Source organism: Triticum aestivum, chromosome 2D, assembly GCF_018294505.1.
Source record: "Triticum aestivum cultivar Chinese Spring chromosome 2D, IWGSC CS RefSeq v2.1, whole genome shotgun sequence".
NCBI lineage: Eukaryota > Viridiplantae > Streptophyta > Magnoliopsida > Poales > Poaceae > Triticum > Triticum aestivum.
The window spans coordinates 24,782,636-24,799,817 of NC_057799.1; positions in this window are offsets into that span (position 1 = coordinate 24,782,636).

A 17,182-nucleotide genomic window follows, 5' to 3' on the forward strand; every position below is an offset into this window, starting at 1 on the left:
TGCTCCACTTTAACTCTCAGCGTCAAAGTATTCGTCCCCCCAGACTCTCTGCAGGTTTTCATGTACCAATCATGGAATCTTCGCATCATCGTTGTTAGAGATCTTTCATCTTTGACGAGAGGCTTCCCGTAATGGTATTTGTGTTCGTCCACCTCCAAGAAATCATAATGTACATCGTCGGACAGGTAATCTTCAAGATTGGTATAACCGGGCACCATCCTCTGATCATTAGCGACGATATCGCTAGACATCTTGAGCGGGGGGCACGATTGGTTCGCTTGTTCGCCGAGCTGGGCAATTTTTTCCCAGCTCGTCGTTCTGCTAACCTTCGATAACTAAGAGTACTTCCCAACCGCTCCGCTTCCTTATATACCTTTTCAGTAAAGCGCACATAGTTGTTTTTCGGCGGAGACGGTGGTGGTTTCTTCAGGGCATCGATAGTGCGCTTTACTTTCACCGGATCCATCTTCTTCTCCGGAGGTGGATGTTTCTTTGCTTTCACCGCTTCAAAGAAGTTTTTCACTTCGGCTTGCACGATCTCCGCGGTTTCCTCCACGGTCCTCTTGTATGGTAACTTCTCTAGAGGCTTGAGAGATGGACCGAATCTGTATTGCCTCCCGCCTCTGGCTGTACTGCTAGACGCTGGAGCAGACGGAGCGGCTGCGGCTGTCTTCTTTCGTGCTTGCTTACGAGGCAGAGGGGAAGGACTACGACGCGCCGGAGCAGCCGGAGCGGCGGCGGGTCTCTTCCGCCCTTGCTGGCGAGGCGGAGAAGGAGGAGGCTGGCTGCTCGGGTGGGCCGGAGAAGGAGGCTGAGTGCCCTGATCACTCGCCGGAGGAGCAGGCGGAGGAGGAGGCGGAGTGCCCTGACTCGCCGGAGGAGGCGGAGGCGTCCAGTTCGGAAGGTGGATGAGCTCCTTCTGCCATAGGCATGGAGTCTTCAGAGAAGAACCCAGTCGAGTCTCCCCTTCACCCGTAGGGTGGTCAAGCTCGAGGTCCTCAAATCCGTCCGCTATTTCATCCACCATCACCCTAACATATCCTTCTGGAATCGGCCGGCAGTGATAAGTTGCGCCAGGTTCAGGAGGTGCAACATGCTACCTCTTGAGCACTGCGTTGGTTTTCCCTTGAAGAGGAAAGGGTGATGTAGCAAAGTAGCGTAAGTATTTCCCTCAGTTTTGAGAACCAAGGTATCAATCCAGTAGGAGGCTACGCGCGAGTCCCTCGCACCTGCACAATACAAATAAATCCTCGGAACCAACGCGATAAGGGGTTGTCAATCCCTTCACGGTCACTTACGAGAGTGAGGTATGATAGATATGATAGGATAATATTTTTGGTATTTTTGTGATAAAGATGCAAAGTAAAGAAAGTAAAATAAATACAGCGCCAGAAATAACTTGTTGTAGGGAGATTAATATGATGGAAAATAGACCCGGGGGCCATAGGTTTCACTAGTGGCTTCTCTCAAGAGCATAAGTATTTTACGGTGGGTAAACGAATTACTGTTGAGCAATTGACAGAATTGAGCATAGTTATGAGAATATCTAGGTATGATCATGTATATAGGCATCACGTCCGAGACAAGTAGACTGACTCCTGCCTGCATCTACTACTGTTACTCCAGTCCTCAACCGCTATCCAGCATGCATCTAGAGTATTAAGTTCATGAAAACAGAGTAACGCCTTAAGCAAGATGACATGATGTAGAGGGATAAATTCATGCAATATGATAAAAACCCCATCTTGTTATCCTCGATGGCAACAATACAATACATGTCTTGCTGCCCCTACGGTCACTGGGAAAGGACACCGCAAGATTGAACCCAAAGCTAAGCACTTCTCCCATTGCAAGAAAGATCAATCTAGTAGGCCAAACCAAACTGATAATTCGAAGAGACTTGCAAAAGATAACCAATCATACATAAAAGAATTCAGAGAAGATTCAAATATTGTTCATAGATAATCTTGATCATAAACCCACAATTCATCAGTCTCAACAAACACACCGCAAGAAGAAGATTACATCGAATAGATCTCCACGAGAGAGGGGGAGAACATTGTATTGAGATCCAAAAAGAGAGAAGAAGCCATCTAGCTACTAACTATGGACCCGAAGGTCTGAAGTAAACTACTCACACTTCATCGGAGAGGCTATGGTGTTGATGTAGAAGCCCTCCGTGATGGATGCCCCCTCCGGCGGAGCTCCGGAACAGGCCCCAAGATGGGATCTCGTGGGTACAGAAGGTTGCGGTGGTGGAATTAGGTTTTTGGCTCCGTATCTGATCGTTTGGGGGTACGTAGGTATATATAGGAGGAAGGAGTACGTCGGTGGAGCAACAGGGGGCCCACGAGGGTGGAGGGCGCGCTTTGGGGGGGTGGGCGCGCCCCCCTACCTCTTGGCCTCCTCTTTTGTTTCTTGACGTAGGGTCCAAGTCTCCCGGATCATAATCTTCCTAAAAATCACGTTCCCGAAGGTTTCATTCCGTTTGGACTCCGTTTGATATTCCTTTTCTGCGAAACTCTGAAATAGGCAAAACACAGCAATTCTGGGCTGGGCCTCCGGTTAATAGGTTAGTCCCAAAAATAATATAAAAGTGAATAATAAAGCCCAATAATGTCCAAAACAGTAGATAATATAGCATGGAGCAATCAAAAATTATAGATACGTTGGAGACGTATCAAGCATCCCCAAGCTTAATTCCTGCTTGTCCTCGAGTAGGTAAATGATAAAAACAGAATTCTTGATGCAGAGTGCTACTTGGCATAATTTCAATGTAATTCTTCTTAATTGTGGTATGAATATTCAGATCCGAAAGATTCTAGACAAAAGTTTACTATTGACATAAAAATAATAACACTTCAAGCATACTAACAAAGCAATCATGTCTTCTCAAAATAACATGGCCAAAGAAAGTTATCCCTACAAAATCATATAGTCTGGCTATGCTCTATCTTCACCACACAAAGTATTTAAATCATGCACAACCCTGATGACAAGCCAAGTAATTGTTTCATACTTTTGACATTTTCAAAACTTTTCAATCTTCACGCAATACATGAGCGTGAGCCATGGACATAGCACTAAATGTGGAATAGAATGGTGGTTGTGGAGAAGACAAAAAGGGAGAAGATAGTCTCACATCAACTAGGCGTATCAATGGGCTATGGAGATGCCCATCAATAGATATCAATGTGAGTGAGTAGTGATTGCCATGCAACGGATGCACTAGAGCTATAACTATATGAAAGCTCAACCAAAGAAACTAAGTGGGTGTGCATCCAACTCGCTTGCTCACGAAGACCTAGGGCGTTTTGAGGAAGCCCATCATTGGAATATACAAGCCAAGTTCTATATAATGAAAAATTCCCACTAGTATATGAAAGTGACAAAATGAGAGACTCTCTATCATGAAGATCATGGTGCTACTTTGAAGCACAAGTGTGGTAAAAGGATAGTAACATTGTCCCTTCTCTCTTTTTCTCTCATTATTTTTTTTGGGCCTTTTCTCTTTTTTTATGGCCTCTTTTCCTCTTTTTTTTATATTTTTCGTCCGGAGTCTCATCCCGACTTGTGGGGAAATCATAGTCTCCATCATCCTTTTCCTCACTTGGGACAATGCTCTAAAAATGATGATCATCACACTTTTATTTTCTTACAACTCGATACTTAGAACAAAATATGACTCTATATGAATGCCTCCGGTGGTGTACCGGGATATGCAATGAATCAAGAGTGACATGTATGAAAGAATTATGAACTGTGGCTTTGCCACAAATACAATGTCAACTACATGATCATGCAAAGCAATATGACAATGATGGAGCGTGTCATAATAAACGGAACGGTGGAAAGTTGCATGGCAATATATCTCGGAATGGCTATGAAAATGCCATAATAGGTAGGTATGGTGGCTGTTTTGAGGAAGGTATATGGTGGGTGTATGATACCGGCGAAAAGTGCGCGGTATTAGAGAGGCTAGCAATGGTGGAAGGAAGAAAAGTGTGTATAATCCATGGACTCAACATTAGTCATAAAGAACTCATATACTTATTGCAAAAATCTACAAGTTATCAAAGCAAAATATTACGCGCATGCTCCTAGGAGGATAGAAATGTAGGAAAAGACCATCGCCCGTCCCCGACCGCCACTCATAAGGAAGACAATCAATAAATAAATCATGCTCCGACTTCATCACATAACGGTTCACCATACGTGCATGCTACGGGAATCACAAACTTTAACACGAGTATTTCTCAAATTCACAACTACTCAACTAGCGTGACTCTAATATCACCATCTTCATGTCTCAAAACAATTATCAAGCATCAAACTTTTCATAGTATTCAACACACTCATAAGAATTCTTACAAATCTTGTATGCTTAGAATATTAGGATTATTTAAGCAAATTACCATGATATTTAAGACTCTCAAAATAATCTAAGTGAAGAATGATAGATCAATAGTTTCTATAAAACAAATCCACCACCGTGCTCTAAAAGATATAAGTGAAGCACTAGAGGAAAACTATATAACTCAAAAGATATAAGCGAAGCACATAGAGTATTCTAACAAATTCCAAATCATATATGGCTCTCTCAAAAGGTGTGTACAGCAAGGATGATTGTGGTAAACTAAAAAGCAAATACTCAAATCATACAAGACGCTCCAAGCAAAACACATATCATGTGGTGAATAAAAATATAGCTCCAAGTAAAGTTACCGATGGAAGTAGACGAAAGAGGGGATGCCTTCCGGGGCATCCCCAAGCTTTGGCTTTATGGTGTCCTTAGATTATCTTGGGGGTGCCATGGGCATCCCCAAGCTTAGGCTCTTGCCACTCCTGGTTCCATAATCCATCAAAAATCTTTCACCCAAAACTTGAAAACTTCACAACACAAAACTTAACAGAAAATCTCGTGAGCTCCGTTAGCGAAAGAAAACAAAAGACCACTTCAAGGTACTGTAATGAACTTATTATTTATTTATATTGGTGTTAAACCTAATGTATTCCAACTTCTCTATGGTTTATAAACTATTTTATTAGCCATAGATTCATCAAAATAAGCAAACAACACACGAAAAACAGAATCTGTCAAAAACAGAACAGTCTGTAGTAATCTGTAACTAATGCAAACTTCTGAAACTCCAAAAAATCAGAAAAAATAGGAAGACCTAGGAAATTTGTTTATTGATCAGCATCAATTGGAATCACTATTTTATCACGTTCTGGTGATTTTTAACAATTATTTTCGTGAACAGAAAGTTTCTGGAAATTACAGCAAGATCAAATAACTATCATCCAAGAAGATCCTATAGGTTTAACTTGGCACAAAAACTAATTAAAACATAAAAAACACATCTAACCAGAGGCTAGATCAAAGATTTATTCCTAAATAGAAGCAAAAATCAAAAAACTAAAAATAAAATTGGGTTGCCTCCCAACAAGCGCTATCGTTTAACGCCCCTAGCTAGGCATAAAAGCAAGGATAGATCTAGGTATTGCCATCTTTGGTAGGCAATCCATAGGTGGATCTCATAATAGATTCATATGGTAATTTTATTTTCTTCCTAGGGAAATGTTCCATGCCTTTCTTTAATGGAAATTGGAATCTAATATTCCCTTCCTTCATATCAATAATTGCACCAATCGTTCTAAGGAAAGGTCTACCAAGAATAATAAGACATGAAGGATTCCAATCTATATCAAGAACGATAAAATCTACGGGCACATAATTCCTATTTGCAACAATAAGAACATCATTAATTCTTCCCATAGGTTTCTTAATAGTGGAATCCGCAAGGTGCAAGTTTAGAGAGCAATCATCAAAATCACGGAAATCTAGCAAATCGCACAAAGTTTTGGGAATAGTGGAAACACTAGCACCCAAATCACATAAAGCATAGAACTCATGATCCTTAATCTTAATTTTAATAGTAGGTTCCCACTCATCATAAATTTTTCTAGGGATAGAAAATTCCAACTCAAGCTTTTCTTCATAAGATTGCATCAAGGCATCAACAATATGTTTAGTAAACGCTTTATTTTGGCTATAAGCATGAGGAGAATTTAGCATGGATTGCAACAAGGAAATACAATCTATCAAAGAGCAATTTTCATAATTAAATTCCTTGAAATCCAAAATAGTGGGTTTAGCAACATCTAAGGTTTTAATCTCTTCAATCCCACTTTTATCAATTTTAGCATCAAGATCTAAAAACTCCGAATTTTTGGAACGCCTTCTAGGCAAAGGTGGATCATATTCAGTCTCATCATTATCAAGATACATATTGCAAAACAAAGATTTAATAGGGGACACATCAATAACTTTTAGATCTTCATCTTTATTTTCATAGAAATTTGAAGAACACGCTTTCATAAAGGAATCTTTCTTAGCACGCATCGTAGCGGTTCTTTCTTTGCACTCATCAATGGAAATTCTCATGGCTTTGAGAGACTCATTGATATCATGCTTAGGAGGAATAGATCTAAGCTTTAAAGAATCAACATCAAGAGAAATTCTATCAACGTTCCTAGCCAATTCATCAACTTTAAGCAATTTTTCTTCAAGCAAAGCATTGAAATTCTTTTGTGAATTCATAAATTATTTAACACTAGTCTCAAATTCAGAAGGCATCTTATTAAAATTTCCATAAGAATTGTTGTAGGAATTACCATAATTATTAGAGGAATTACTAGGATAAGGCCTACGATTAAAGTTTCCCCTATACGCGTTGTTACCAAAATTATTCCTACCAACAAAATTCACATCCATAGATTCATTATTATTCTCAATCAAAGTAGACAAAGGCATATCATTAGGATCAGAAGAAACACTGTTAGTAGCAAATAATTTCATAAGTTCATCCATCTTTCCACTCAAAACATTAATTTCTTCTATCACATGCACTTTTTTATTAGTAGATCTTTCAGTGTGCCATTGAGAATAATTAACCATAATATTATATAGGAGTTTCGTAGCTTCTCCTAAAGTGATTTCCACAAAAGTGCCTCCTGCGGCCGAATCTAAAAGATTTCTAGAAGCAAAATTCAATCCGGCATAAAAAATTTGTATAATCATCCACAAATTCAAACCATGGGTAGGGCAATTACGTATCATTAATTTCATCCTCTCCCAAGCTTGTGCAACATGTTCATGATCAAGTTGCTTAAAATTCATAATATCGTTTCTAAGAGAGATGATCTTAGTGGGAGGAAAATACTTAGAGATAAAAGCATCTTTGCACTTGTTCCAAGAATCAATACTATTTTTAGGCAAAGACGAAAACCAAGCTTTAGCACGATCTCTAAGCAAAAAAGGAAATAGCTTCAATTTAACAATATCATCATCAACATCTTTCTTCTTTTGCATATCACACAAATCAACGAAGCTATTTAGATGAGTAGCGGCATCTTCACTAAGAAGGCCGGCAAATTGATCTTTCATGACAAGATTCAACAAAGCAGCATTGATTTCACAAGATTCAGTGTTGGTAAGAGGAGCAATCGGAGTGCTAAGGAAATCATTATTGTTGGTATTGGTAAAGTCACACAATTTGGTATTATCTTGAGCCATCGTGACAAGCAAGTAATCCAACACACGAGCAAACAAGAAGCAAGCGAAAAAGAGGCGAACGGAAAAGAGAGGGCGAATAAAACGGCAAGGGTGAAGTGGGGGAGAGGAAAACGAGAGGCAAATGGCAAATAATGTAATGCGGGAGATAAGGGATTGTGATGGGTACTTGGTATGTTGACTTTTGCGTAGACCTCCCCGGCAACGGCGCCAGAAATCCTTCTTGCTACCTCTTGAGCACTGCGTTGGTTTTCCCTTGAAGAGGAAAGGGTGATGCAGCAAAGTAGCGTAAGTATTTCCCTCAGTTTTGAGAACCAAGGTATCAATCCAGTAGGAGGCTACGCGCGAGTCCCTCGCACCTGCACAATACAAATAAATCCTCGCAACCAACGCGATAAGGGGTTGTCAATCCCTTCACGGTCACTTACGAGAGTGAGATCTGATAGATATGATAGGATAATATTTTTGGTATTTTTGTGATAAAGATGCAAAGTAAAGAAAGTAAAATAAATACGGCGCCAGAAATAGCTTGTTGTAGGGAGATTAATATGATGGAAAATAGACCCGGGGGGCATAGGTTTCACTAGTGGCTTCTCTCAAGAGCATAAGTATTTTACGGTGGGTGAACGAATTACTGTTGAGCAATTGACGGAATTTAGCATAGTTATGAGAATATCTAGGTATGATCATGTATATAGGCATCACGTCCGAGACAAGTAGACCGACTCCTGCCTGCATCTACTACTATTACTCCACTCATCGACCGCTATCCAGCATGCATCTAGAGTATTAAGTTCATGAAAATAGAGTAACGCCTTAAGCAAGATGACATGATGTAGAGGGATAAATTCATGCAATATGATAAAAACCCCATCTTGTTATCCTCGATGGCAACAATACAATACGTGCCTTGCTGCCCCTACTGTCACTGGGAAAGGACACCGCAAGATTGAACCCCAAAGCTAAGCACTTCTCCCATTGCAAGAAAGATCAATCTAGTAGGCCAGACCAAACTGATAATTCGAAGAGACTTGCAAAGATAACCAATCATACATAAAAGAATTCAGAGAAGATTCAAATATTGTTCATAGATAATCTTGATCATAAACCCACAATTCATCGATCTCAACAAACACACCGCAAAAAGAAGATTACATCGAATAGATCTCCACGAGAGAGGGGGAGAACATTGTATTGAGATCCAAAAAGAGAGAAGAAGCCATCTAGCTACTAACTATGGACCCGAAGGTCTGAAGTAAACTACTCACACTTCATCGGAGAGGCTATGGTGTTGATGTAGAAGCCCTCCGTGATGGATGCCCCCTCCGGCGGAGCTCCGGAACAGGCCCCAAGATGGGATCTCGTGGGTACAGAAGGTTGCGGCGGTGGAATTAGGTTTTTGGCTCCGTATCTGATCGTTTGGGGGTACGTAGGTATATATAGGAGGAAGGAATACGTCGGTGGAGCAACAGGGGGCCCATGAGGGTGGAGGGCGCGCCCTGGGGGGGTGGGCATGCCCCCCTACCTCGTGGCCTCCTCTTTTGTTTCCTGACATAGGGTCCAAGTCTCCCGGATCATAATCTTCCTAAAAATCACGTTCCCGAAGGTTTCATTCCGTTTGGACTCCGTTTGATATTCCTTTTCTGCGAAACTCTGAAATAGGCAAAAAACAGCGATTCTGGGTTGGGCCTCCGGTTAATAAGTTAGTCCCAAAAATAATATAAAAGTGAATAATAAAGCCCAATAATGTCCAAAACAGTAGATAATATAGCATGGAGCAATCAAAAATTATAGATACGTTGGAGACGTATCACAACAGAGCCAACAGCTGCCTTGACTTTCAATTTCATCCATTGCGTCATAAGGTGGCAATGTTGAGACTCCGTGATAGCATCCATGGGGTAGCTAGCAGGAGCCGTGAAGACAGGCTCCTGAAGCAGCTCGGTGGAAGCCACGCTGCTTCTCCGCTGAGATGGCGGGGTAGCTTCGGCAGGTCGCAAGCTGCGAACTGCGTCTCGTTCCTCTAGCGCTTGTACCCTTGCGTGCAGCGCATGTATTTCGGTCAACTCCACTTTCCTCTTCCTCCCCCGGCCTTTGTAACCGCCTGACTCGGGAAACCCAGCCTTCCATGAAATGGAGCCTGGCGTGCCTCGTGTCTGTCTGGGGTGCTCAGGATTCCCGAGGGCCTGTGTGAGCTCGTCGTTCTCTCTGTCCGGAACGAACGTCCCTTGCTGCGCTTTTTCGATAAACTCCTGAAGCCTCGTGGTGGGTGTTTTTAGCTGCTCGTCCGTCCAAACGCACTTCCCTGTTTCAGGGTCCAATGTTCCCCCAACCCCGAAGAACCAAGTCCTTGAACGGTCTGGCCAGCGCATTGTCTCTGGTTCGATCCCTTTATCAAGTAGTTCATTCTCAGCCTTGTCCCACAACGGCCGGGCTTTCAGGTAGCCACCTGACCCCGTGCGATGGTGATGCTTCTTCTTTGCAGCATTTATCGTGTTTGTCGCTAACATCTTCTTGGCCTTCTCAGAATTTTTTTGGGCGACAAATGCGGGCCAGTGATCTTTGATCTTCTCAAATCGGCCGATGAATTATGGAGTCTTCTCATGGTCGACAAAGGTTTATTTCAGCTCATTCTTCCACCTCCTGAATAGCTCAGCCATCTTCTTAAGAGCACGAGCCTTGATCAATGGCTCTTTAACTGGCTTCTCCGGATCCTCCTCTAGCAGTAGGGTGAAATTTGCCTTCAGCGCGGTCCAGAGATCAGCTTTCTGCCTATCGTCGACATAAGACACCCTAGAGTCTTCGTCCTTAGGCTTAAACCATTGCTCGATGCTGATCGGGATCGTGTCCCTAACAAGAACCCCGCACTGAGCAGAAAATGCTTCCTTGGTCTGGAGGGGTTCAATCGGTTGGCCATCGCGCGATCAATTTCGGTGATCGTGTACCTTTCATCCGAGCGCAACTTTCTCTTCGAGCCTCATCTCGTTACCAAAGTTTTGCTCGATCCGGAGGGCTAGAAAAGAAGAAAGAAGAGAGTTAATATGTGTACATACCAAAAACAATTAATGCATCAATTAGCTGTAGTCAGCACATGCTTAATTAATATATATACCTGGCCGGACTCCGTTCGGTCAGCGGAGCCGTCATCACAGTGTCCTTCTTCCACTGGCATTTGTTCACCGGAGCCATCATAATCATGTCCTTCCTCCTCCATTCTTCGATCACCGTAGCCTGCTTCTTCACCCTGTCCTTCCAGACCATCGGTGTCGTTGAGAAACGATAAGACGGCATCACTTCCGGCTGCGATTATGTCCCCCAACACCGCTTCTGTTGCTTCGTCTCGAGGGTGCTCCATAGTTTCTTCAAATATTTACAACATGGCAATTATTATTCAAACATGACATATGGATATATTAGTGGCAAACGTAGAACTAGCTAGCTAATCACAATAAGGAATCATATTAGTGGCCTTGACGCTCTTTTAACTTGGTAAATTTGGGTGGGCTCGAGAGAGTTTGTCGGGTAGGGGCGCGGCGGGAGGGGGTAGGAGACCGACATCGTTTTCTTCTAGGGTTTGGATGTCCTCGAGAGTTTTGGTCGAGCGAGAGGGCCGGGGGTGCTCCCGTGGTATAAGTTATCGCGGTCGAGAGGGGATATATATATCGACCACCCCTCATGTCGAAGTTATCGGGGAGGGGGTTATTTCGACAACGACGACATACATACATGGGAAGGGGGTATATCGACCCCCCCCCCCCTCATGTTGAAGTTATCGGGAGGGGGTATATCGACAACGACATACCCGATAAAAAATAAGAAGACGAAGAAGAAATAAAAAGAGGAGAAGAAGAAAGGAATAGAGGAGAACATCGAAGAAAAAAAAGAAGAAAAAAATAGAGGAGAAGAAGAAAGGAATAGAGGAGAAGAAGAAAAAATAGAAGAATATTCTTCTTCTTTTTCTATTTTTTCCTCTTCTTATTTATTTCTCCTCTTCTTCTTTCTTCCTCTTCTTATTTACTTTTTTCCTATCCTTCTTTTTCTTCTTCTTCCTTCTTAATATCACTTAGCAACTTTTGCAACGATAGGGGGGGTGCTCCCGTGGTCTAAAATCGGTCTATGCACGATAGAAAATTCTGAAAAAATACATCTATGATCCCTCGACGTCCCCGCCTCTCTCATGAACAAAAAAAATCTATGAATAAAAAAACATCATGTTCTATGAACAAACAAACATCATATTTCATCCACATCCATGCATACATCATATATGTGATCATCTATGAAAAAAAATCATATTCTATAAAAAATCATCATATATATATATATGAACAAAAACAATTATGATAACAAGCATATATATAATCATATATATAAAAAAACAAGCATATATATATATATATGAAAAAACAAGCATATATATGAAAAAAATGCTAGGGAGGGCGCCGGCCGGACCAAGGTGAGGAGGCGGCGAGGACGGCGATGGGGCAGTGTGCGCGCGCTCGGGGTAAGGGGCGACGATGATGAAGGGCGGGGCAGGGCGACGGTGACAACGGGGGCGGGCCGGGATGGCGCGCATCGGGGCAGGGGCACGGGCGACGGCGACGACGGGGGCGAGCTGGGGCGGCGCGCGTCGGGGCAGGGGCGCGGGCGACGGCGAGGGCGCGGGCGACGGCGACAACGGTCACGGGCGACGGCGACGGCGGCGGTGGCGGGGGGCGTTGGGGCAGCCTGGCGGCGTCGATGCGTCGGCGTCGTCGGGGCGGCAACTTCGAGATGAGAGTGAAAATTTCCGAAGTGTGAACTTATATAGCAAAGCCTTTAGTCCCGGTTGGTGCCACGAACCGGGACTAAAGGGTGGCATTAGTCCCGGTTGGTGGTTGGTGCCACGAACCGGGACTAAAGGGGGGCATTAGTCCCGGTTGGTGCCACCAACCGGGACCAAAGGCCTCTTTTCAGCAGCCGAAAGGGCGGGAAGCAGAGGCCTTTGGTCCCGGTTGGTGGCACCAACCGGGACTAACCGGGTCTAAGGGGGGGGCATTGGTTCCGGTTGGTGCCACGAACCGGTACCAATGCACACCTTTAGTCCCGGTTGTTGGCACCAACCGGGACCAAAGGCCTCTTGCTGCCCGCGTCGCGGCCAAAAGTTTAGTCCCACCTCGCTAGTTGAGAGAGCTCGAGAGTGGTTTATAAGCGATGCTGCGCCAACCCTCTCGAGCTCCTCTCAACTGCAGGCTTTCGGGCCAAATTCGTCACGATGTGCCTGCGGGCTTACTGGGCCATCTGCGGGCCTGAATCCTGGCCCATGGTTGGGTTTCTGGTCGTATTCAGGCCGTGGTGGCCCAGTAGTTGGCATTTTTTATTTTTTTATTTTCTTTGTTGCTTTATTTATTTTATTTTGTTTCTACTTACAACAAAATACTTACTATTGCTATTTTTATTTATTTTATTAAAGTTTATTTATTTTACTTTATTAAAGTTTATTTTGTTTCTACTTATTTATTTTATTAAAGTTTATTTTATTTTGTTTCTACTTATTTATTTTATTAAAGTTTATTTTATTTTGTTTCTACTTATTTATTTTATTAAATTTTAATTTACTTTATTTTGTTTCTACTTATTTATTAAAGTTTATTTTGTTTCTTACTACTTTTCATGTTTTGAACATAAAATACTTTGATAATTTTAGTTGCATAATTTTTTTATAATTTTAGTTTAAAAAACACTAGAGGTTTATAAAAGCTTTTTAGTTGATTCCTTTAGTACCGGTTCTAAGGCTGTTACAAAGGCATTTCATTTAATACTGGTTCATTTAGCACATTTAGTACCGGTTCGTGGCATTCTAAATGAACTCTGAAAAGGTTGAAAGTTGGCATGGTGTCATCATTTCATCCACATAGCATGTGCAAGAAAGTAGAGAGGGTTACGGCAAAAACTGGATTCACTTCGTGTACAAAACGGACAATCTCTTTCGAAGTATCAGGGTTTCATACGGAAACTCGTCTGCTACAAAGGGATTTCATTTTTTTGAACTTATTTGAACTCCAGACTTTTTCTGTGTTCAAAATGCACCATTCAAAGCCACATCATCAATTTTCAACCCTTTCCGACTTCATTTGTTATTTTTCATGCATTTACTGATTGTTTTGAGCTATAAGACCCTGAAATTGAAAAGCATTCCAAATGAACTCTGAAAAGGTTGAAAGTTGGCATGGTATCATCATTTCATCCACATAGCATGTGCAAGAAAGTAGAGAGGGTTACGGCAAAAACTGGATGCACTTCATGTACAAAACGGACAATCTCTTTCGAAGTATCAGGGTTTCATACGGAAACTCGTCTGTTACAAAGGGATTTCATTTTTTGAACTTATTTGAACTCCAGACTTTTTCTGTGTTCAAAATGCACCATTCAAAGCCACATCATCAATTTTCAACCCTTTCTGACTTCATTTGTTATTTTTCATGCATTTACTGATTATTTTGAGCTATAAGACCCTGAAATTGAAAAGCATTTCAAATGAACTCTGAAAAGGTTGAAAGTTGGCATGGTATCATCATTTCATCCACATAGCATGTGCAAGAAAGTAGAGAGGGTTACGACAAAAACTAGATGCACTTCGTGTACAAAATGGACAATCTCTTTCGAAGTATCAGGGTTTCATACGGAAACTCGTCTGTTACAATAGGCATTTCATTTCTTCATATGTAACTGTAGTGATATTCTAAATCAAAGGCATCATCATAATAGTTGTGGAGAGAAAGTCCTCACTTTTTCTTCGATCAAAGGCAACATCATGAATAGATAAGTGACCAAATTAATAGAAGTTCATCATCCACATTAAAACCAAAGTACATACATAGTTCTCATTGAACAACATATAGCTCTCCAGAGCATCTAATTAAACCACACACTGAAATTATGTAAAACATTTCAATGCAACAAGAAATGCGATCATAATCGCAACCAAGGTAACAATTGATCCAACGGCATAATGATACCAAGCCTCGGTATTAATGGCATATTTTCTAATCTTTCTAATCTTCAACCGCATTGCATCCATCTTGATCTTGTGATCATCGACGACATCCGCAACATGCAACTCCAATATCATCTTCTCCTCCTCAATTTTTTTATTTTTTCCTTCAAGTAATTGTTTTCTTCTTCAACTAAATTTAACCTCTCGACAATAGGGTCAGTTGGAATTTCCGGTTCAACCACCTCCTAGATAAATAAAATCTATGTCACGTTGGTCAGCATAATTGTCATAAACAATAAATGAACCAAATAGTTATAAAAAGATAATATATATACCACATCCGAATCATAGACAGGACGAGGGCCGACGGGGGCGGATACCAAAACCATCGCACTATATAATAACAAGGAATAATAAAAGTAAGAAAATTAGACAAGTATCTATCTGAAGTAATAATTTTTTTTAGAAAGAAGATAAGAACAAGAGGCTCACCACGGTTGTGCCGGCGCGAGCGATCGACGGCGGTGAAGACGGGGACGGGGCGTGACGGACCGCTAAACCTAGACAAATCTCAGGGAAAATGGAGCTCGGAGGTCGAGTTTCGAGAGGAGAAAGATTAACTAGTGTGGCTCAGGCATTTCATCGAACACCTCATGTGCATAGGAGGTGAGCTAGAGCACCCAAATGCCCTCCCCCTCGCCGGCGAGCAAAAAACAGAGCACTGTGGAGTGCTCTACTGCGGCGATGGGGTATATATAGGCAACTAATTTGTCCCGGTTCGAGCCATGAACCGGGACCAATGGTTGTGGGCCAGGAGCGAGGCCCATTGGTCCCGGTTCATGCCAGGAACCGGGACAAATGTGTCCAGACGAACCGGGACCAATGCCCAGGAGGCCCCGGCCGGCCCCCTGGGCTCACGAACCGGGACGAATGCCCCGATGGGTCCCGGTTCGTGAATGAACCGGGACTAATGGGCTGGCCTGGACCGAACCAAAGCCCTGTTTTCTACTAGTGGAGATACAACTGCAACACTGAGAGTGATTTCAAAGCAGAGTTGTTTACAGAATCGGTAATACTCTTCACTAGGTGATTCATGACTTCTCAATACAGACTGGCCCTCTTTGGAAAATCAGTTTACATGCATGCGTAGATGTGTTTGACATGCATTGTTATCTGTGTTACGATGAAGAGTGACTAAATATAATGTATGATCATTCATGTGTTATTATAACATTTAGTATAACCTATTAGATTTGTCCTAATTTGAAGGACTAAGAAGTAAGAGATAACAAGGATCTTCAATTTAACTTGGGACCTAGCGTTGGATGCATCGAAAGAGTTTGGTGCAGAAAAATTAGTACACAAAATATCAAAAGGTGCTCCTAAATTGGGACATCGCCATTTCTAGCTTTATGCCCCATGTTAGAATATACGAATTCTCACTTCACAGTGTCGCTTCTGTACCAATTTTAACCACACACCGGGTGGCCCTAAATACATCAACTTCATGCCCTCTCTATTAATTGAGTTCATCAGAAGAAATACGTATATATATATATATATATATATATATATATATATATATATATATATATATATATATATATATATATATGCCATACACTCATACTAGCTCCATGATTGTCTGGTAGCTGACTACTATTTGTTTATAATGCTCCCTTGACCCCTTGGATCATATGATAAAATAGCTAAAATACGTACTTGAATGTGGAATTGTTATCTAGGAATGCACACAAAAATTAACAGAGAGAAATAAGACTTTTCTACCAGTATTGTTCTATATATTAATTAGATCTAATGTATTTATTATGTATTTCACACATTTATTTTTATATAGTTTCACATGTCTGACTCTTGTGCACATGTTTGTACGATCATCATTTTTCGTCATGGCTAATTATTTTTGTTTGCTCCACAAATAAGGTGGAGTATGGCCTGTAGGGGTCAAACGGAATATATTGTTAATATGCCGAAAGATCTGAGTACTAGTGGGCTAATTGATTTTGTCAAAAAATGCAAAGTATTGTGGAAACCAAAGGGGTATATGTTTTACAATTATTGGAGCGTTCACGATGGTGTGCATGGGTTAGGGTTGAGGAGTATTCTATTGAAAGTGCACTTTAACATAGGTTATTGTGGTGAAGTATTATATGTAAAAGTTCTATTGTTGCATTTGAAATATCTAGCAAAAATAAACCAGTTGTCACAAATACATGATAAACAATTTGAAATTTAAACTGTTGTATATCCTCATTTTTCCTTTTTGTGTATCTGTATTCGACACTACTATAAACTCTGTTTGTTATGAAGTGAACAAATGTATGTAGTTAAAATGTGAAACATCTAAACGTTATTATTATTGTTCATAATAACTTCATAGTTGTCTAACTAATTCCATGGCATATTACGACAGATTGAACACATGTTAAAAGCATATGCATTTTGTAATAAGTTTGGGTATATGCATCCTTGATACGGAGGCCAGAGCAAAAAGAAGCTTGCATTATCTAAACATATATTACGTCATGCATGATTCGTCTAAAAAATATATTAATTGAAGCAATATAATATGTATTTCCAAGTAATTCTGTTTTCTAATATATTTTGTC